The following is a 22,609-nucleotide window of genomic DNA, read 5'->3' on the forward strand; positions in this document are numbered from 1 at the left end:
ACCCCACTGTAAAACCAGCTAACACTACTGTGACTACACCAGCTAACCACTGTCATGACATTGGCCTGGGGGATAGGTTTATGACATGATGATGATGTCATAAATACCTCTTCCCCCCTTTTTCCTCTCTCTACCCTATTGAGGTTACATTTGTAAAACCCTTGGTTAACATAGAGATTCTGGGAACATCAGAAGGTGGGGGAAATGAACTATATTCTGGTAATCCGACCAATTGAACATATGCGGTGGTACTTATGATGTCAGTTCGGTTGTCATCTGAGACATTCTCATCAATGATAAGATGACAAACTCTACAGTGGAGGCTACACATCAGAGTTATCGGATTCACGAGGATATGAGGGCGACGGTCCTATGTCAGAATGGTTCAGAACGAAGCCAACATCAGCATGAGCTTTGGTTGCGAATGGTATGAACTTTGAACTCTTATTCACTACAGAAGTGATACCTCCTAGCTGTTGAGCTCGTGACCGCAGCTGCAAACGCAGGTTAGGAAGGAACAGACAGAGTATTCCGTCTATCACACAGCGACGTTACTACAACGTATCCAATTAACAACCAGAGACATTCTTTAAAGGTCAAAGGACTCAGTTTGGCAACACGGCTTTCCATCTACCACCAACCTACTGAAGCGCAGCTCAGAGTAAATATTTATTGCATCCTTTTCCAAATGGGCGGTAATTTAGAATGCATAAGATACTGTATTTACGATAGCACAGCTTCGCCTTTGTTCCTGTCTTCCCGCTCTTTCACTCAACCCAGCCCCTTTTCCTTTGTGTAACAAGCTGTCATATCTGTTCCGCCCGCTAGGGACGTTTTCCTTTATGATGTAATTTGTAATCAAGTTATGATTAATTGTGTGTATGTGAATTCTGTGTGATTAGTTAGGTATTTAGTAAATAAATAATGAAACACAATTTTGCATTGCTGATTCAAATTGTTAGCCAGGATTCTTGCAGATAACCAAGAATTTACAACTTTCAGATGAGACTGAATTGAGGCTGATTGATATCGAATGCTATGGATGTAAAATATTACTAGGTCTTTAAGAGTTTATTCGGAAGATAACAGATCTATAATATTAATTTGTGGTGCGCGACTCTCTAGCTAATTACATTTACATGATTAGCTCAATCAGGTAATATTAATTACGGATAAATTATTTTATGAAATAGCATGTCATATCAATTAATCAGGCAGAGCCAAAAAACACGACACCCCACTGTGACTACACCCGTTAACCCCACTGTGACTGCACCAGTTAACCCCACTGTGACTACACCAGCTAACCCCACTGTGACAACACCAGTTAACCCCACTGTGACAACACCAGTTAACACCACTGTAAAACCAGCGAACACAAAGGTGACTACATCACCCTCCTGTGACCACACCAGATAACCCCACTGTGACTACACCAGTTAACCCCACTTTAAATCAAGCTAACACATCTGTGACTACACCAGTTAACACCACTTTGACTACACCAGTTAACCCCACTGTGACTACACCAGTTAATCACACTGTAAAACCAGCTAACCCCACTGTGACTGCACCAGTTAATCACACTGTAAAACCAGCTAACACCACTGTGACTACACCATTTAACCCCACTGTGACTACAGCAGATAACATTGATGACTGTCCTACACTAACCACACTGTGACTACACCAGTTAACCCCAAAGTGACTACACCAGTTTACCCCACTGTAACAACCAGTTAACATCACTGTGACTTCACCAGTTAACCCCACTGTGACTACACCAGCTAACCCTAGTTTGACTACACCAGTTAACACTACTGTGACTACACCGTTTAACCCCACTATGACTACACGAGCTAACCCCAATTTGACTACACTAGCTAATCCAACAGTCAAACCAGCTAACACTACTGTGACTATACCATTTAACCTTACCTTGACTACATCAGATAACAGTGATGACTGTCCTACACTAATCCCACTGTGACCACCTCAGTTAACCCCACTGTGACTACATCAGCTACCCCAACTGTAAATCAAGCTAACACATCTGTGACTTCACCAGCTAACCCCACTGGGACTACACTAGTTAACCCCACTGTAAAACCAGCTAACCCCACTGTGACTACACCAGTTAACCCCACTATGACTACACCAGCTAACCCCACTGTGACTACAACAGTTTGACCCCCCTGTGACTACACCAGTTAATCCCACTGTAAAACCAGCTAACCCCACTGTGACTACACCAGCTAACCCCACTGTGACTACACCAGCTAACCACACTTTGACTACACCAGCTAACCCCACTGTGACTACACCAGTTAACCCCACTGTGACTACACCAGCTAACCCCACTGTGACTACACCAGCTAACCCCACTGTGACTACACCAGCTAACCCCACTGTGACTACATCAGCTACCCCAACTGTAAATCAAGCTAACACATCTGTGACTTCACCAGCTAACCCCACTGGGACTACACCAGTTAACACCGCTGTGACTACACTAGTTAACCCCACTGTAAAACCAGTTAACCTCACTATGACTACACCAGTTAACACCACTGTGACTACACCAGCTAACCCCACTGTGACTACACCAGCTAACCACACTTTGACTACACCAGCTAACCCCACTGTGACTACACCAGCTAACCCCACTGTGACTACACCAGTTAACCCCACTGTGACTACACCAGCTAACCCCACTGTGACTACACCAGCTAACCCCACTGTCCAACACCAACCCCACTGTGACTACATCAGCAAACACCAGCTAACAGTGCTGCATATCAGTACACTCAACTCTAAGCGCACTCAAACTCTTGAGAGACTCACACAGGTGGACCACTCAAAACTACAGTATGTTCTATCCACCCCATCTCTGGTGTGCCCTTGAGTTGTTGTATATGGGTCTGTCAGAGCTGTCGTCTTTGCTGATGTGTTCGATTAAAGCCTTAAAGAGAACGTACACACACTGCTTTCCTGGTGGGACACTTCTCTTTGTGAACTAAAATAGAGAGAGACAGAGTCTCTACAGACACACACCGTTCTCTGTGGAGTTGTCTGTCTGGGCTGAGAGGTTCTGTAGAGCTGTCTGTCTGGGCTGAGAGGTTCTGTGGAGTTGTCTGTCTGGGCTGAGAGGTTCTGTGGAGTTGTCTGTCTGGGCTGAGAGGTTCTGTGGAGTTGTCTGTCTGGGCTGAGAGGTTCTGTGGAGTTGTCTGTCTGGGCTGAGAGGTTCTGTGGAGTTGTCTGTCTGGGCTGAGAGGTTCTGTGGAGCTGTCTGTCTTGGCTGAGAGGTTCTGTGGAGTTGTCTGTCTGGGCTGAGAGGTTCTGTGGAGTTGTCTGTCTGGGCTGAGAGGTTCTGTCGAGTCGTCTGTCTGGGCTGAGAGGTTCTGTGGAGTTGTCTGTCTGGGCTGAGAGGTTCTGTGGAGTTGTCTGTCTGGGCTGAGAGGTTCTGTGGAGCTGTCTGTCTGGGCTGAGAGGTTCTGTGGAGCTGTCTGTCTGGGCTGAGAGGTTCTGTCGAGTCGTCTGTCTGGGCTGAGAGGGAGTGATGAGGGACCAGTCTATTGGCTGGGGTGAGATAGAAGTGATCTGTTCTATGAAGACGCTGCCTCAAATGGGACTGTCACTCAAACTAAGGTTGGAGGCTCTCTCTCTCTCTCTCTCTCTCTCTGTCTCTCTCTCTCTCAATTCAATTCAATTCAATTCAAGGGCTTTATTGGCATGGGAAACATGTGTTAACATGGCCAAAGCAAGTGAGGTAGACAACATCTCTCTCTCTACCTCCCCATTGTTTCTCTCACATTCCCCCTCCTATCAGTTTGATCCTGTCCTCATCTTTCTCTAGCTCCTTCCTTCTCTTCCCTTTCACTGCCTCTTTCTGTTTTCTTAATATTTCCTTGTTAATTCTACCAGATCTCATCTCCCCTCCCTCTTGCTCATCTCACCTCCTCTTCCTCCTCTCCCCTCATCTCTCCTCCTTCCTCCTCTTCCCTCCTCTTCCTCCTCCTTTGAATAGTTACTAAAACATGTCTTTATTTAGAAAGGAAAGGTCTATATCTCTTCCTGCCTCATGTATTTCTCTTTCTTTCTCTCAGAGGAGAGTAAATATTCAGAACTACAACAAAACTCAAACTCTCGTGTCTTTTGTCTACTCTCATGTCTGTGGTGTGTGTGTGTGTGTGTGTGTGTGTGTGTGTGTGTGTGTGTGTGTGTGTGCGTGTGTGTGTGCGTGTGTGCGTGTGTGTGTGTGTGTGTGCGTCTGTGCGTGTGTGCGTGTGTGTGTGTGTTGGAGAACAAAAGGAAAACTTCAGAGCGTTTCATCTCAAAGCCTGACCTTTCCACTCCGCCCTTACCCAGCATTCCCTCTGCTCCAACGTGATGCCCATGCAGAGGGTTGCTGCTCTCTCCACACACACACACACACACACACACACACACACACACACACACGAGAGAACTGCTTGACCAGAGGATGCCTGTTATTAAACTCCCCTTCATGACAATACTTCATTAACTGTGTGTGCGGGGGTGTGTCTGCATGTGGATTGCCGATCAAGTGACAGAAGGAAAAAGAGAAGAGAGAAAGGGAGTGAGGGAGTGAGAAAAAGAGAGAAGAACTGACACATTGACAGGAAGTGGGGAGAGAGAAGCCACACCAGACAGCAGCAACACCTGGAACCTGTCACACCAACAGACATCACCTTAACCACAGCTACTAACAACCTCTCTCACTCCCCCCCCCATGTCCTCCACCCTCTCCTATCTCATTCCCCCATCTCCACCCTCTCCTCCACACTCTCTCCCCCATCTCCTCCACCCTCTCCTCCACACTCTCTCCCCCATCTCCTCCACACTCTTTCCCCCATCTCCTCCACCCTCTCCTCCACACTCTCTCCCCCATCTCCTCCACACTCTCCTCCACACTCTCTCCCCCATCTCCTCCAGCACCTCCTCCACTCTCTCTCTCTCTCTCTCACCATCTCCTCCATCCTCTCTCCCCCATCTCCTCCACCCACTCCTCCACACTCTTTCTCTCTGCCCATCTCCCCCCTCTCTCCCCAATCTCCTCCACCCTCTCCTCCACACACTCTCTCTCCAAATCTCCCCCACCCTCTCTCCCCCATCTCCTCCATCCTCTCTCCACACTTTCTCCCCCCATCTCCTCCATCATCTCCTCTCTCTCCTCCACTCTCTCCCTCCCCTCTCTTTCTTAGAGGACAGAGGGATAGTGTTAACCTCATGGTAATGTAATCCAGTGTTTCCTCTATGTTAATGTGCGGCCGGCAACAGATGGACTGAGCTGAGAGGTTAAATCAGATACTGTCTGTCCTCCAGCCTTATCTATTGACTGATACACACACACACACACACACACACACACACACACACCAGAGGAGGTTCCTAAAGGGAGGACGTCTCATAATAATGGTGGAAACGGAGCAAATAGAATGTGTTTGATGTATTTGATATCGTTCCACCTATTCAGCTCCTACCACAATCCCGATCTCCCCAATTAAGGTGCCACCGACCTCCTTTGAAACACACACGACTGCCCTGTCAGCAGACATCTTATTCTGTACATCACCAGTCCTTGGCTGCTGTGTATGCATGTGTGTGTTCTTACATTGAAGAGAGAGTGGCAGATGTACTCATACACCGTGCTTTTCAGACTGGCCTCCTGTGGATCGGTGATAGAGAGATGGATGAGAGCTGTCAATTGCACTGTAAAACAAACGAGAGTCACACACACTCTGTAACCTTCATGGCATTTTGATTTATGGATGGATACCTCACCAGTGTCAGTGTTGAGGATGAGAAAATAGAGATAGTTATAGGTTTAAAAAATATAGAAGATAGTTTGTCGAACCTATCCAACCCCCCAAAAATACTGTCTTTCAGTCTCTCATATCTCCAGTCTATTAATATCCCCTCAAATACTCCTGCTCTCTTCGCCTGTTTAGAAAACACGCCTCAACCCATTACTCTGCGTCTCTCTCTCTCTCTGCCCCCCCCCCTCTCTCTCTCTCTCTCTCTCTATCTCTCTCTCTCTCTACCTCTCTCTCTCTCTATCTCTCTCTCTGTCCCCCTCTCTCTCTCTCTCTCTCTCTATCTCTGTCCCTCTCTCTCCTCTCTCTACCCCTTCAACTCCAGTGCACGGACAGAACTAATTAACCTCAAACACACACAAACATACACACAGCCCTATGGTTGAAGTTATCCTTGAAGTGGTGGCTGGGTTGGGGGCTGGCAGTCAAGCTGCCTTCAAATCCATTCTCTATGACCCCAGTATCTCTCCTCATCTCTATCTCATATTGCCTTCATATCCATTCTCTATGACCCCAGTATCAACACTGTCCCTTCAACACTGTCCCACATTCCTAAAGGTTATTCATGTATAGACGTTTATTAGTAGTGTGTTGTTGGAGTGTGAGAAGCTGTGTTTATGTGTGGTTGATTGGGAGGGTTGAGAGGTCAGCTATACCCCCAGAGTTCTGAGAACATCTGCCAATCAGAGTGCATACACACACACACACACACACACACACACACACACACGCACACACACGCACACACATGCACACACACACACACACACACCCAAACAACTGGGAATATGTGTGTCTGTGTATAGAGCCCTCCTGATCCCACTACCCCACCATGAATACACCCAGCCCTCCTGATCCCATTACCCCACCATGAATAAACCCAGTCCCTCCTGATCCCATTACCCCACCATGATTACACCCAGTCCCTCCTGATCCCATTACCCCATCATGTATACACCCAGTCCCTCCTGATCCCATTACCCCACCATGAATACACCCAGTCCCTCCTGATCCCATTACCCCATCATGAATAAACCCAGTCCCTCCTGATCCCATTACCCCATCATGAATAAACCCAGTCCCTCCTGATCCCATTACCCCACCATGAATACACCCAGTCCCTCCTGATCCCATTACCCCACCATGAATACACCCAGTCCCTCCTGATCCCATTACCCCATCATGAATACACCCAGTCCCTCCTGATCCCATTACCCCCACCATGAATACACCCAGTCCCTCCTGATCCCATTACCCCATCATGAAGACACCCAGTCCCTCCTGATCCCATTACCCCACCATGAATACACCCAGTCCCTCCTGATCCCATTACCCCATCATGAATACACCCAGTCCCTCCTGACCCCATTACCCCACCAGGAATAAACCCAGTCCCTCCTGATGCCATTACCCCATCATGAATACACCCCGTCCCGCCTGAACCCATTACCCCACCATGAATAAACCCAGTCCCTCCTGATCCCATTACCACACCATGAATACACCCAGTCCCTCCTGATCCCATTACCCCACCATGAATACACCCAGTCCCTCCTGATCCCATTACCCCATCATGAATACACCCAGTCTCTCCTGATCCCATTACCCCACCATGAATGCACCCAGTCCCTCCTGATCCCATTACCACACCATGAATACACCCAGTCCCTCCTGATCCCATTACCCCATCATGAATAAACCCAGTCCCTCCTGATCCCATTACCCCACCATGAATAAACCCAGTCCCTCCTGATCCCATTACCCCATCATGAATACACCCAGTCCCTCCTGATCCCATTACCCCACCATGAATACACCCAGTCCCTCCTGATCCCATTACCCCACCATGAATACACCCAGTCTCTCCTGATCCCATTACCCCATCATGAATACACCCAGTCCCTCCTGATTCCATTACCCCACCATGAATACACCCAGTCCCTCCTGATCCCATTACCCCATCATGAATAAACCCAGTCCCTCCTGATCCCATTACCCCACCATGAATACACCCAGTCCCTCCTGATCCCATTACCCCACCAGGAATACACCCAGTCCCTCCTGATCCCATTACCCCACCAGGAATACACCCAGTCCCTCCTGATCCCATTACCCCACCAGGAATACACCCAGTCCCCAGACATAAGAAGTGAAGAGAGGAGCAATAGAGGAGGGAGGAGATGGTCTGATGGGAGGAGAGGGGTGTGAATGGAGGAGACGAGAGGGGTCTGATGGGAGGAGAGGAAAGGGGTCTGATGGGAGGAGAGGGGTCTGATGGGAGGAGAGGAGAGGGGTCTGAATGATGGAGAGGGGTCTGATTGGAGGAGAGGAGTCTGATGAGAGGAGAGGGGTCTGATGAGAGGAGAGGGGCCTGATGAGAGGAGAAGGGTCTGATGAGAGGAGAGGAGTCTGATGAGAGGAGAGGGGTCTGATGAGAGGAGAAGGGTCTGATGAGAGGAGAGGGGCCTGATGAGAGGAGAGTGTCCTGATGAGAGGAGAAGGGTCTGATGAGAGGAGAAGGGTCTGATGAGAGGAGAGGGGCCTGATGAGAGGAGAAGGGTCTGATGAGAGGAGAGGGGTCTGATGAGAGGAGAGGGGTCTGATGAGAGGAGAAGGGTCTGATGAGAGGAGAGGGGCCTGATGAGAGGAGAGGGGCCTGATGAGAGGAGAAGGGTCTGATGAGAGGAGAGGGGTCTGATTGGTGGTGAGGGGTCTGATGAGAGGAGAGGGGTCTGATGGAAGGAGAGGGGTCTGGTGAGAGGAGAGGAGTCTGATTGGTGGTGAGGGGTCTGATGAGAGGAGAGGGGTCTGATTGGTGGTGATGGGTCTGATGAGAGGAGAGGGGTCTGATGGAAGGAGAGGGGTCTGATGATAGGAGAGGGGTCTGATGAGATGAGTGGAGTCTAATGAGAGGAGAGGGGCCTGATGAGAGGAGAGGGGCCTGATGAGAGGAGAGGGGCCTGATGAGAGGAGAGGGGCCTGATGAGAGCAGAGGGGTCTGATGAGAGGAGAAGGGTCTGATGAGAGGAGAGGGGTCTGATGAGAGGAGAGGAGTCTGATGAGAGGAGAGGGGTCTGATGAGAGGAGAGGAGTCTGATGAGAGGAGAGGAGTCTGATGAGAGGAGAGGGGCCTGATGAGAGGAGAGGGGCCTGATGAGAGGAGAGGGGCCTGATGAGAGGAGAGGGGCCTGATGAGAGGAGAGGGGCCTGATGAGAGGAGAGGGGCCTGATGAGAGCAGAGGGGCCTGATGAGAGGAGAATGGTCTGTAGATGAGGGGAGAGGAGGAAGAGGAGGAAGAGGAGAAAGAGGGGAGGGAGGGTGGGAGAGGGAATGGAGAGGAGGAAGATGGAGGGGAGATGAGGGAAGAGGAGGGAGGGGAGATGATTAAGAGGGAGGGGAGAGGAGATCTGGTGGAATGAACAAGAAAGGGTGAGAAAATAATAGGAAATTGGAGATTCAGTGAAAGGGGAGAGAAGGAAGGAACGCGAGAGAGATGAGGACAGGATGAAACTGATAGGAGGGGGAATGTGAGAGAAACAATGGGGAGGTGCGTGTGTGAAAGGGGGGAAATCAGAGAGAGAGAGATAAAGGGGAGAGAAGAGTCAGACCTGGTGACACACTGCCCCCTAGAGGAATAATTATATTTACTCACATGCTCGTACAGAGTTACACATACACGCGCACACACACAGACACACACTTGAGCACACATCAACTCCCTATCACATCTCAACAAAGGCCAAAAGAAACCCACAATTAAAACCAACATTGCTGTGGGCAAAGAGTTCTGTTAGTATTACCATTCTCTGTAATTGGCTGTAAAGTATAATGTGTGACTCAATGTCCTCAGGGTTAATTGAGTTGATAGAGACACTTCTCATTGAGCACAAAAACAGACAGACAGACAGACAGACAGACCGAGTATCCATTTAGTTTCACCATCCTGAATTGATTCCTCTCTTTAATCACACTTTCCATTCCTCCGTCTCTCCATCTTTCTCCCTCTCGTGCACCCTGCCTCCCTCAATCAATCTCTCTCACTCAGTCTTTTCTCCAATCACTCTCTCTCTCTCTCTCTCTCTCTGTCTGTCACGTCCTGACCTTAGCTCCTTTTTTATGTCTCTATTTTAGTTTGGTCAGGGCGTGAGTTGGGGTGGGCATTCTATGTTTTTGTTCTTTGTTTTGTATTTCTGCTTTTGGCCTGGTATGGTTCCCAATCAGAGGCAGCTGTCAATCGTTGTCTCTGATTGAGAACCATACTTAGGCAGCCTGTGTTCCCACTATGATTTGTGGGTAGTTGTTTTCTGTCTCATCTCTCTTTCACCCCTCCCTCTCTGAGTGTTCCATCTGTCCTGACTGACCCCAGACTCTGCAATTTTCCTGGAATTGGTTCATGTATTCTCCTCTGTCATTCACACGTACCAGTTTGGGGTGAGGTGTTCAAACCCTATGGGAGGTTGATGCGGAGGTTTACAGCTCAGTGTGTGAGAGGAAGTTTGTGCACCCGTGCGTATGTGTACTTGGTCAACAGAGGCCTGGAGTCTGCGTGACTCCCTCAGTGAGTATTCTATGAGGGCGCTGCTAGACTTAGTCTGGTTCAGAGAGTCGATCAGCCCCGTATTCTCCAGAACATTCCCCTGAGCTGTAGCCAAAGTATAGACACAAGAGAAAAGGCATGAGGAGAGAGAGAGAGAGAGAGAGAGAGAGGTAGAGAGAAATCAAGAGGAGGGCAGCAGAAGTCGGGGGAATCAGCGTAAAGTGACATTGTGTTGTGTTCTGACTGAAGTGACTGAGACGTGGACATTTTGTGCATAATGAGGAATTGGAATGATTGTGTACCTAATGGCAGTGACGCGTGTCAGAATATGACCAGGCAGATCTAATCAGATACTGTATATTATAGTAGTAGTTCACACTGAGCAAAAATATAAACACAACATGTAAAGTGTTGGTCCCATGTTTCATGAGCTAAATAAAAGATCCCCGAAATGTTCCATATGCACAAAAAGCTTCTTTCCCTCAAATTTTGTTCACACATTTGTTAACATCCTATTAGTAAGCATTTGTCCTTTGCCAAGATAATCCATCCACCTGACAGGTGTTGCATATCAAAAAACTGACTAAACTGCATGATCATTACACAGGTGCACCTTGTGCTGGGGACAGTAAAAGATGATTCTAAAATGTGCAGTGTTGTCACATGACACAATGCCACAGATGTCTGAAGTTGAGGGAGTGTGAAATTGCCATGCTGACTGCAGAAATATCCACCAGAGCTGTTGCCAGATAATTTAATATTAATTTCCCTACCATAAGCCAGACTGTCATTTTAGAGAATTTGGCAGTACATCCAACTGGTCTCACAACATCTGTAACCACGCCAACCCAGGACCTCCACATCCTGCTTCCTCACCTGCGGGATCATCTGAGACCAGCCACCCGGGCAGATGATGAAACTGTGGAATTGCACAATCGAAGAATTTCTGCACAAACTGTCAGAAGGGAAACTCAGGGAAGCTCACTTGCTTGCTCGTCCTCCTCCCCAGGGTCTTGACCTGACTGCAGTTTGGCGTCGTAACCGACTTCAGTGGGCAGATGCTCACCTTCGATGGCCACTGTCACGCTGGTGAAGTGTGCTCTTCACGGATGAATCCTGGTTTCAACTGTAGCAGGCAGATGGCAGACAGTGTGTATGTTGTCGTGTGGGCGAGCGGTTTGCTGATGAATAGATGTCAACGTTGTGAACAGAGTCCTGGCGGTGCTTTGGATCGACGTGTACGACAGCGTGTTCAATCAATCAATCAAATGTATTTATAAAGCCCTTCTGAAATCAGCTGATATGTCAAAGTGCTGTACAGAAACCCAGCCTAAAACACCAAACAACAAGCAATGCAGGTTTAGAAGCACGGTGGTTAGGAAAAACTCCATGAAAGGCCCGAACCTGAGAAGACACCTAGAGCGGAACCAGGCTATGAGGGGTGGCCAGTCCTCTTCTGGCTGTGCCGGGTGGAGATTATAACAGAACATGGCCAACATAGTTTGACTAAGTGTGTTTGGATTGCATAAAGACTCTTCTAGCGTGTGTGTGTGTTTGAGTGTATGTGTTTGGGTGTGTGTGTGTGTGTGTGTGTGTGTGTGTGTGTGTGTGTGTGTGTGTGTGTGTGTGTGTGTGTGTGTGTGTGTGTGTGTGTGTGTGTGTGTGTGTGTGTGTGTGTGTGTGTGTGTGTGTGTTATTTATTTAACTTGCTCCTTCGCACCCCATTATCTCTGCTTGGACATTCATCTTCTGCACATCTACCACTCCAGTGTTTAATTACTATATTGTAATTACCTTGCCACTATGGCCTATTTATTGCCTTACCTCCCTTATCTCAACTCATTTGCCCACACTGTATATAGATTTTTCTACTGTATTATTGACTGTATGTTTGTTTTACTCCATGTGTAACTGTGTTGTTGTTTGTGTCGCACTGCTTTGCTTTATCTTGGCCAGGTCGTAGTTGTAAATGAGAACTTGTTCTCAACTAGACTACCTGGTAAAATAAAGGTGAAATAAATCAAATTTGGTGTGTGTGTCCCTCTAACAGTGTGACTAGCTGTGTGTGTGTGTGTGTGTGTGTGTGTGTGTGTGTGTGTGTGTGTGTGTGTGTGTGTGTGTATTTGGGTGTATTTGTGTGTATGTATTTGTGTTTGCGTGTGTGTGTGTCCCTCTAACAGAGTGGCTAGCTGGACCTTCTTGTCCTCCTCCTGCTGTAACAGACGGTCCTCTTTGTCTTAAACTCCGGCTTCTCCTACTGAATGGTCAGAGCTCGGAGCTAACATACACACACGCACGCATGCACACACACACACACACACACACAAAACGGATGGTCTGATTAACCAAATTAACACCAAGAGAAAGTCATCAGTGTGAAGTAATAAAGCAAAGGTACTGTGTGTTAACTGTCCCCATAGATGAGCTCTGGTGGTGGTGAAGTTGACCTCAGTGAAGACAGAAGCCGCGTCGGGAAAGAGCTATGAAGAGGGAGGGGTTGCACGTGGCCAGGAACAGACGGAACTCATAATAATCTATCACTTTGTCACCTACCAGAACCACGGACCACAGACCTGGAGAGATGGAGAGGAGAGGGAGAGATGGAGAGGAGAGGGAGAGGAGAGGGAGAGGAGATGGAGAGGAGAGGGAGAGATGGAGAGGAGAGGGGAGGGAGATGTCTCTGTCTCTCTCCCACACTCTCTGTCTCCCTCCCTTTCTGTCTCCCTCCCTCTCCGTCTCCCTCCCTCTCTGTCTCCCTCTCTCTCTGTCTTCCTATCTCTCTGTCTCTCTCATTCTCTGTCTCCCTCCCTCTGTCTCTCTTCCTCTCTTTCTCCCTCTCTGTCTCACTCCATTTGTCTCTCTCCTTCTTTGTCTCTCTCCCTCTCCGTCACTCTCCTTCTCCGTCTCCTTCTCTCTCCGTCTCCCTCCCTCTTTTATCCTCCAATGGATGGATGATCCCCCTCTTTCCCTCCAATGGATGAATGATCCCCCTCTTTCCCTCCAATGGATGAATGATCCCCCTCTTTTCCTGCAATGGATGAATGATCCCCCTCTTTCCCTCCAATGGATGAATGATCCCCCTCTTTCCCTCCAATGGATGGATGATCCCCCTCTTTCCCTCCAATGGATGGATGATCCCCCTCTTTCCCTCCAATGGATGAATGACCCCCTCTTTCCCTCCAATGGATGAATGATCCCCCTCTTTCCCTCCAATGGATGAATGATCCCCCTCTTTCCCTCCAATGGATGAATGATCCCCCTCTTTCCCTCCAATGGATGAATGATCCCCCTCTTTCCCTCCAATGGATGAATGATCCCACTCTTTCCCTCCAATGGATGGATGATCCCCCTCTTTCCCTCCAATGGATGAACTACCATTTAACCTTCTGTCTCTTCCGCTCCTTCACTTCATCTCTGCTTCTTGCCTTTTTAATAAATGAACGTGTGTGAAAACACATGTAGCGTGTCATTTGGTAAAAGCATGTTCACTTGACCATGGCATTTCCATGTTCGACAAGACATGTTCATATTTCAGCTGAAACTTGAAAACACACACACACTGTCCATGTGAGTGAGGAAGGATAACCAGTGTGATATGTGTCATTGTTATGACTAGTTGTTGTATAAGTGATGAGTATGGAGTTTGATGGGGAGTCTGGCTTTAACAGGTCTTAAACACTCAGTTGACTCATGGATGTCTGATGTCTTTGGGCACCATAGTAACTGAATGATTGGAACATGAGCACTTCCTGTACCTGAGTTTACACACATCATCGTGGCGTTTGTAGTCTCTCCCTGTCATCATAGTGTGTGTAGACTCACCCTGTCATCATAGTGTGTGTAGTCTCACCCTGTCATCATAGTGTGTGTAGACTCACCCTGTCATTATAGTGTGTGTAGACTCACCCAGTCATTATAGTGTGTTTAAAATCTCCCTGTCATCATAGTGTGTGTAGACTCACCCTGTCATCATAGTGTGTGTAGACTCACCCTGTCATCATAGTGTGTGTAGACTCACCCTGTCATCATAGTGTGTGTAGACTCACCCTGTCATCATAGTGTGTGTAGACTCACCCTGTCAACATAGTGTGTGTAGACTCACCCTGTCATCACAGTGTGTGTAGACTCACCCTGTCATCATAGTGTGTGTAGACTCACCCTGTCATCATAGTGTGTTTAAACTCTCCCTGTCATCATAGTGTGTTTAAACTAACCCTGTCATCATAGTGTGTGTAGACTCACCCTGTCATCATAGTGTGTGTAGTCTCACCCTGTCATCATAGTGTGTGTAGACTCACCCTGTCATCATAGTGTGTGTAGACTCACCCTGTCATCATAGTGTGTGTAGACTCACCCTGTCATCATAGTGTGTGTAGACTCACCCTGTCATCATAGTGTGTGTAGACTCACCCTGTCATCACAGTGTGTGTAGACTCACCCTGTCATCATAGTGTGTGTAGACTCACCCTGTCATCATAGTGTGTTTAAACTCTCCCTGTCATCATAGTGTGTTTAAACTAACCCTGTCATCATAGTGTGTGTAGACTCACCCTGTCATCATAGTGTGTGTAGTCTCACCCTGTCATCATAGTGTGTTTAAACTCTCCCTGTCATCATAGTGTGTAGACTCACCCTGTCATCATAGTGTGTTTAAACTCTCCCTGTCATTATAGTGTGTTTAAACTCACCCTGTCATCATAGTGTGTGTAGACTCACCCTGTCATCATAGTGTGTTTAAACTCACCCTGTCATCATAGTGTGTGTAGACTCACCCTGTCATCATAGTGTGTGTAGACTCACCCTGTCATCATAGTGTGTGTAGTCTCACCCTGTCATTATAGTGTGTGTAGTCTCACCCTGTCATTATAGTGTGTGTAGTCTCACCCTTTCATTATAGTGTGTGTAGTCTCACTCTGTCATCATAGTGTGGGTAGCCTCACCCAGTCATCAGTGTGTGTAGTCTCAACCAGTCATTATAGTGTGTGTAGCCTCACCCAGTCATCATAATGTGTGTAGTCTCACCCAGTCATTATAGTGTGTGTAGCCTCACCCAGTCATCATAGTGTGTGTAGTCTCACCCAGTCATTATAGTGTGTGTAGACTCACCCTGTCATCATAGTGTGTGTAGTCTCACCCAGTCATTATAGTGTGTGTAGACTCACCCTGTCATCATAGTGTGTGTAGTCTCACCCTGTCATCATAGTGTGTCTAGTCTCACCCAGTCATTATAGTGTGTGTAGACTCACCCTGTCATCATAGTGTGTGTAGTCTCACCCTGTCATCATAGTGTGTGTAGTCTCACCCTGTCAGCATAGTGTGTGTAGTCTCACCCTGTCATCATAGTGTGTGTAGTCTCACCCTGTCATCATAGTGTGTGTAGACTCACCCTGTCAGCATAGTGTGTGTAGTCTCAACCAGTCATCATAGTGTGTGTAGTCTCACCCTGTCATCATAGTGTGTGTAGACTCACCCTGTCAGCATAGTGTGTGTAGTCTCAACCAGTCATCATAGTGTGTGTAGTCTCAACCAGTCATCATAGTGTGCGTAGTCTCACCCTGTCAGCATAGTGTGTGTAGTCTCACCCAGTCATCATAGTGTGTGTAGTCTCACCCTGTCATCATAGTGTGTGTAGACTCACCCTGTCATCATAGTGTGTTTAAACTCACCCTGTCATCATAGTGTGTGTAGACTCACCCTGTCATCATAGTGTGTTTAAACTCACCCTGTCATCATAGTGTGTGTAGACTCACCCTGTCATCATAGTGTGTGTAGACTCACCCTGTCATCATAGTGTGTGTAGTCTCACCCTGTCATTATAGTGTGTGTAGTCTCACCCTGTCATTATAGTGTGTGTAGTCTAACCCTTTCATTATAGTGTGTGTAGTCTCACTCTGTCATCATAGTGTGTGTAGCCTCACCCAGTCATCATAGTGTGTGTAGTCTCAACCAGTCATTGTAGTGTGTGTAGCCTCACCCAGTCATCATAGTGTGTGTAGTCTCACCCAGTCATTATAGTGTGTGTAGCCTCACCCTGTCATCATAGTGTGTGTAGTCTCACCCAGTCATTATAGTGTGTGTAGACTCACCCTGTCATCATAGTGTGTGTAGTCTCACCCAGTCATTATAGTGTGTGTAGACTCACCCTGTCATCATAGTGTGTGTAGTCTCACCCTGTCATCATAGTGTGTCTAGTCTCACCCAGTCATTATAGTGTGTGTAGACTCACCCTGTCATCATAGTGTGTGTAGTCTCACCCTGTCATCATAGTGTGTGTAGTCTCACCCTGTCAGCATAGTGTGTGTAGTCTCACCCTGTCATCATAGTGTGTGTAGTCTCACCCTGTCATCATAGTGTGTGTAGACTCACCCTGTCAGCATAGTGTGTGTAGTCTCAACCAGTCATCATAGTGTGTGTAGTCTCACCCTGTCATCATAGTGTGTGTAGACTCACCCTGTCAGCATAGTGTGTGTAGTCTCAACCAGTCATCATAGTGTGTGTAGTCTCAACCAGTCATCATAGTGTGCGTAGTCTCACCCTGTCAGCATAGTGTGTGTAGTCTCACCCAGTCATCATAGTGTGTGTAGTCTCACCCTGTCATCATAGTGTGTGTAGACTCACCCTGTCATCATAGTGTGTGTAGCCTCACCCAGTCATTATAGTGTGTGTAGTCTCACCCAGTCATTAGTGTGTGTAGCCTCACCCAGTCATTAGTGTGTGTAGCCTCACACTGTCATTATAGTGTGTGTAGACTCACCCTGTCATCATAGTGTGTGTAGCCTCACCCAGTCATTATAGTGTGTGTAGCCTCACCCAGTCATTATAGTGTGTGTAGCCTCATCCAGTCATTAGTGTGTGTAGCCTCACCCTGTCATTATAGTGTGTGTAGACTCACCCTGTCATCATATTGTGTGTAGTCTCAGCCTGTCATCAGTGTGTGTAGTTTCACCCTGTCATCATAGTGTATGTAGACTCACCCTGTCATCATAGTTTTAGACTCACCCTGTCATCATAATTTTAGACTCACCCTGTCATCATAATTTTAAACTCTCCCTGTCATCATAGTGTGTGTAGACTCACCCTGTCATTGTAATTTGTGGAAACTCACCCTATCATTTTCTTTTATTTATCCGTTATTTTACCAGGTAAGTTGACTGAGAACACATTCTCATTTGCAGCAACGACCTGGGGAATAGTTACAGGGGAGAGGAGGGGGATGAATGAGCCAGTTGACCATGATGGTTTGAGGCCCAGATTGGGAATTTAGCCAGGACACCAGGGTTAACACCCCTAATCTTACAACAAGTGCCATGGGATCTTTAATGACCTCAGAGAGTCAGGACACCCGTTTAACGTCCCATCCGAAAGATGGCACCCTATACAGGGTCGTGTCCCCAATCACTGCCCTGGGGCATTGGGATATTTTTTTTTAGACCAGAGGAAAGAATGCCTCCTACTGGCCCTCCAACACCACTTCCAGCAGCATCTGGTCTCCCTTCCAGGGACTGACCAGGACCAACCATGCGTAGCTTCAGAAGCAAGCCAGCAGTGGTATGCAGGGTGGTATGCTGCTGGCCAAATGGTCATCATAGTGTGTGTAGACTCACCCTGTTATTACAGTGTGTGTAGACTCACCCTGTCATCCTAGTGTGTGTAGACTCACCCTGTCATCATATTGTGTGTGAACTCACCCTGTCATCATGTTGTGTGTGAACTCACCCTGTCATCATGTTGTGTGTGAACTCACCCTGTCATCATATTGTGTGTGAACTCACCCTGTCATCATATTGTGTGTGAACTCACCCTGTCATCATATTGTGTGTGAACTCACCCTGTCATCATATTGTGTGTGAACTCACCCTGTCATCATAGTGTGTGAACTCACCCTGTCATCATAGTGTGTGAACTCACCCTGTCATCATAGTGTGTGAACTCACCCTGTCATCATATTGTGTGTGAACTCACCCTGTCATCATATTGTGTGTGAACTCACCCTGTCATCATAGTGTGTGAACTCACCCTGTCATCATAGTGTGTGAACTCTCCCTGTCATCATAGTGTGTGAACTCACCCTGTCATCATATTGTGTGTGAACTCATCCTGTCATCATATTGTGTGTGAACTCACCCTGTCATCACAGTGTGTGTAGACTCACCCTGTCATCACAGTGTGTGTAGACTCAGCCTGTCATCACAGTGTGTGTAGACTCAGCCTGTCATCACAGTGTGTGTAGACTCAGCCTGTCATCACAGTGTGTGTAGACTCAGCCTGTCATCACAGTGTGTGTAGACTCAGCCTGTCATCACAGTGTGTGTAGACTCAGCCTGTCATCACAGTGTGTGTAGACTCAGCCTGTCATCACAGTGTGTGTAGACTCAGCCTGTCATCATAGTTTGTGTAGACACAGCCTGTCGTCATAGTTTGTGACAGTACCGGGTATAGTACTGGCTCCACTTCATCTGTCTCCTGGATGATCAGAGTTTTCCCTAAACTCACATCCAGGTCCATAGACATGATGAGACTTGACATGTTGGTCTTGTACGAAAACACACAGAGAAGACAGGTTCTGATAACAGAACTAATGCGTGGTTGGATGTCACAACTTGTATCTAGCTGGTTACATACACACTGACTAGTGTGACTGACAGCTGTATAATCTGCTTAATGACCTCAATGCAATGCTCATTCAAGTGAGTGTGGAGCCACTCTGTAGGCCGAGAGGGGTCGATGAGGAATGAACGAGAGGAGGGGTCAATGAGGAATGAATAAGAGGAGGGGTCGATGAGGAATGAACGAGAGGAGGGGTCGATGAGGAACGAACGAGAGGAGGGGTCGATGAGGAATGAATGAGAGGAGGGGTCGATGAGGAATGAACGAGAGGAGGGGTCGATGAGGAATGAACGAGAGGAGGGGTCGATGAGGAACGAACGAGAGGAGGGGTCGATGAGGAATGAACGAGAGGGGTCGATTAGGAATGAACGAGAGGGGTCGATTAGGAATGAACGAGAGGGAGAGAGTGAGTATGGAGCCACTCTGTATCCCAAGAGGAGGTGTCGATGAGGAATGAACGAGAGGAAGGGTCGATGAGGAATGAACGAGAGGAGGGGTCGATGAGGAATGAACAAGATTAGGGGTCGCTGAGGAATGAACAAGAGGAGGGGTCGCTGAGGAATGAACGAGAGGAGGGGTCGCTGAGGAATGAACAAGAGGAGGGGTCGCTGAGGAATGAACAAGAGGAGGGGTCGCTGAGGAATGAACGAGAGGAGGGGTCGCTGAGGAAAGAACAAGAGGAGGGGTCGCTGAGGAATAAACGAGAGGAGGGGTCGCTGAGGAATGAACGAGAGGAGGGTTCGCTGAGGAATGAACAAGAGGAGGGGTCGCTGAGGAATGAACGAGAGGAGGGGTCGGTGAGGAACGAACGAGAGGAGGGGTTGATGAGGAATGAACGAGAGGGAGAGAGTGAGTATGGAGCCACTCTGTAGTCCGAGAGGAGGGGTCGATGAGGAATGAACGAGAGGGAGAGAGTGAGTATGGAGCCACTCTGTAGTCCGAAAGGAGGGGACAATGAGGAATGAACGAGAGGGAGAGAGTGAGTATGGAGCCACTCTGTAGCCCGAGAGGAGGGGTCGATGAGGAATGAACGAGAGGAGGGGTCGATGAGGAATGAACGAGAGGAGGGGTCGCTGAGGAATGAACGAGAGGAGGGGTCGATGAGGAATGAACGAGAGAAGGGGTCGATGAGGAATGAACGAGAGGAGGGGTCGCTGAGGAATGAACGAGAGGAGGGATCGATGAGGAATGAACGAGAGGAGGGGTCGCTGAGGAATGAACGAGAGGGAGAGAGTGAGTATGGAGACAATCTGTAGTCCGAGAGGAGGGGTCGATGAGGAATGAACGAGAGGAGGGGCCGCTGAGGAATGAACGAGAGGAGGGGTCGATGAGGAATGAACGAGAGAAGGGGTCGATGAGGAATGAACGAGAGTAGGGGTCGCTGAGGAATGAACGAGAGGAGGGATCGATGAGGAATGAACGAGAGGAGGGGTCGCTGAGGAATGAACGAGAGGGAGAGAGTGAGTATGGAGCCACTCTGTAGTCCGAGAGGAGGGGTCAATGAGGAATGAAAGAGAGAGGGAGAGAGTGAGTATGGAGCCACTCTGTAGTCCGAGAGGAGGGGTCAATGAGGAATGAACGAGAGGAAGGGTCGATGAGGAATGAACGAGAGGGAGAGAGTGAGTATGGAGCCACTCTGTAGTCCGAGAGGAGGGGTCGATGAGGAATCAACGAGAGGAGGGGTCGATGAGGAATTAACGAGAGCGAGAGAGTGAGTATGGAGCCACACTGTAGTCTGAGAGGAGGGGTCGATGAGGAATGAACGAGAGGAGGGGTCGATGAGGAATGAACGAGAGGAGGGGTCGATGAGGAATGAACGAGAGGATTTCTTCACCTGCATTGCTTGCTGTTTGGGGTTTTAGGCTGGGTTTCTGTACAGCACTTTGAGATATCAGCTGATGTACGAAGGGCTATATAAAATACATTTGATTGATTGAAATAAATTTGATTGATTGGTCGATGAGGAATGAACGAGAGGGAGAGAGTGAGTATGGAGCCACTCTGTAGTCCAAAAGGAGGGGACGATGAGGAATGAACGAGAGGGAGAGAGTGAGTATGGAGCCACTTTGTAGCCCGAGAGGAGGGGTCGATGAGGAATGAACGAGAGGAGGGGTCGCTGAGGAATGAACGAGAGGAGGGGTCGCTGATAAATGAACGAGAGGAGGGGTCGATGAGGGATGAACGAGAGGAGGGGTCCATGAGGAATGAACGAGAGGGAGAGAGTGAGTAAGGAGCCACTCTGTGGCCTGAGAGGAGGGGGCGCTGAGGAATGAACGAGAGGAGGGGTCGCTGAGGAATGAACGAGAGGAGGGGTCGCTGAGGAATGAACGAGAGGAGGGGTCGATGAGGAATGAACGAGAGGAGGGGTCGTTGTGGAATGAACGAGTGGAGGGGTCGATGAGGAATGAACGAAAGGAGGGGTCGATGAGGAATGAACGAGAGGAGGGGTCGATGAGGAATGAACGAGAGAAGGGGTCGATGAGGAATGAACGAGAGGGAGAGAGTGAGTATGGAGCCACTCTTTAGACCGAGAGGAGGGGTCCATGATGAATGAACGAGAGGGAGAGAGTGAGTATGGAGCCACTCTGTAGTCCGAGAGGGGTCGATGAGGAATGAACGAGAGGAGGGGTCGATGAGGAATGAACGAGAGGAGGGGTCGCTGAGAAATGAACGAGAGGAGGGGTCCATGAGGAATGAACGAGAGGAGGGGTCCATGAGGAATGAACGAGAGGGAGAGAGTGAGTAAGGAGCCACTGTAGTCCGAGAGGAGGGGTCGATGAGGAATGAACATGAGGAGGGGTCGCTGAGGAATGAACGAGAGGAGGAGTCGATGAGGAATGAACGAGAGGAGGGGTCGATGAGGAATGAACGAGAGGAGGGGTCGATGAGGATTGAACGAGAGGAGGGGTCGATGAGGAATGAACGAGAGGAGGGGTCGATGAGGAATGAATGAGAGGGAGAGAGAGAGTATGGAGCCACTCTGTGGCCTGAGAGGAGTGGTCGCTGAGGAATTAACGAGAGGAGGGGTCGATGTGGAATGAACGAGAGGAGGGGTCGGTGTGGAATGAACGAGAGGAGGGGTCGATTAGGAATGATCGAGAGGAGGGGTCGATGAGGATTTGAACGAGAGGGAGAGAGTGAGTATGGAGCCACTCTGTAGTCCTAGAGGAGGGGTCGATGAGGAATGAACGAGAGGGAGAGAGTGAGTATGGAGCCAGTCTGTAGTCCGAGAGGAGGGGTCGATGAGGAATGAACGATAGGGAGAGAGTAAGTATGGAGCCACTGTAGCCCGAGAGGAGGGGTCGATGAGGAATAAACGAGAAGAGGGGTCGATGAGGAATGAACGAGAGGGAGAGAGTGAGTATGGAGCCACTCTGTATTCCGAGAGGAGGGGTCTATGAGGAATGAAAGAGAGGGAGAGAGTGAGTATGGAGCCACTCTGTAGTCCGAGAGGAGGGGTCGATGAGGAATGAACGAGAGGGAGAGAGTGAGTATGGAGCCACTCTGTAGTCCGAGAGGATGGGTCGATGAGGAATGAACGAGAGGGAGAGAGTGAGTATGGAGCCACTCTGTAGTACGAGAGGAGGGGTCGATGAGGAATGAACGCGAGGGAGAGAGCGAGTATGG

Source organism: Oncorhynchus mykiss, chromosome 27, assembly GCF_057628025.1.
Source record: "Oncorhynchus mykiss isolate SJ-2025 chromosome 27, ASM5762802v1, whole genome shotgun sequence".
Taxonomy (NCBI): domain Eukaryota; kingdom Metazoa; phylum Chordata; class Actinopteri; order Salmoniformes; family Salmonidae; genus Oncorhynchus; species Oncorhynchus mykiss.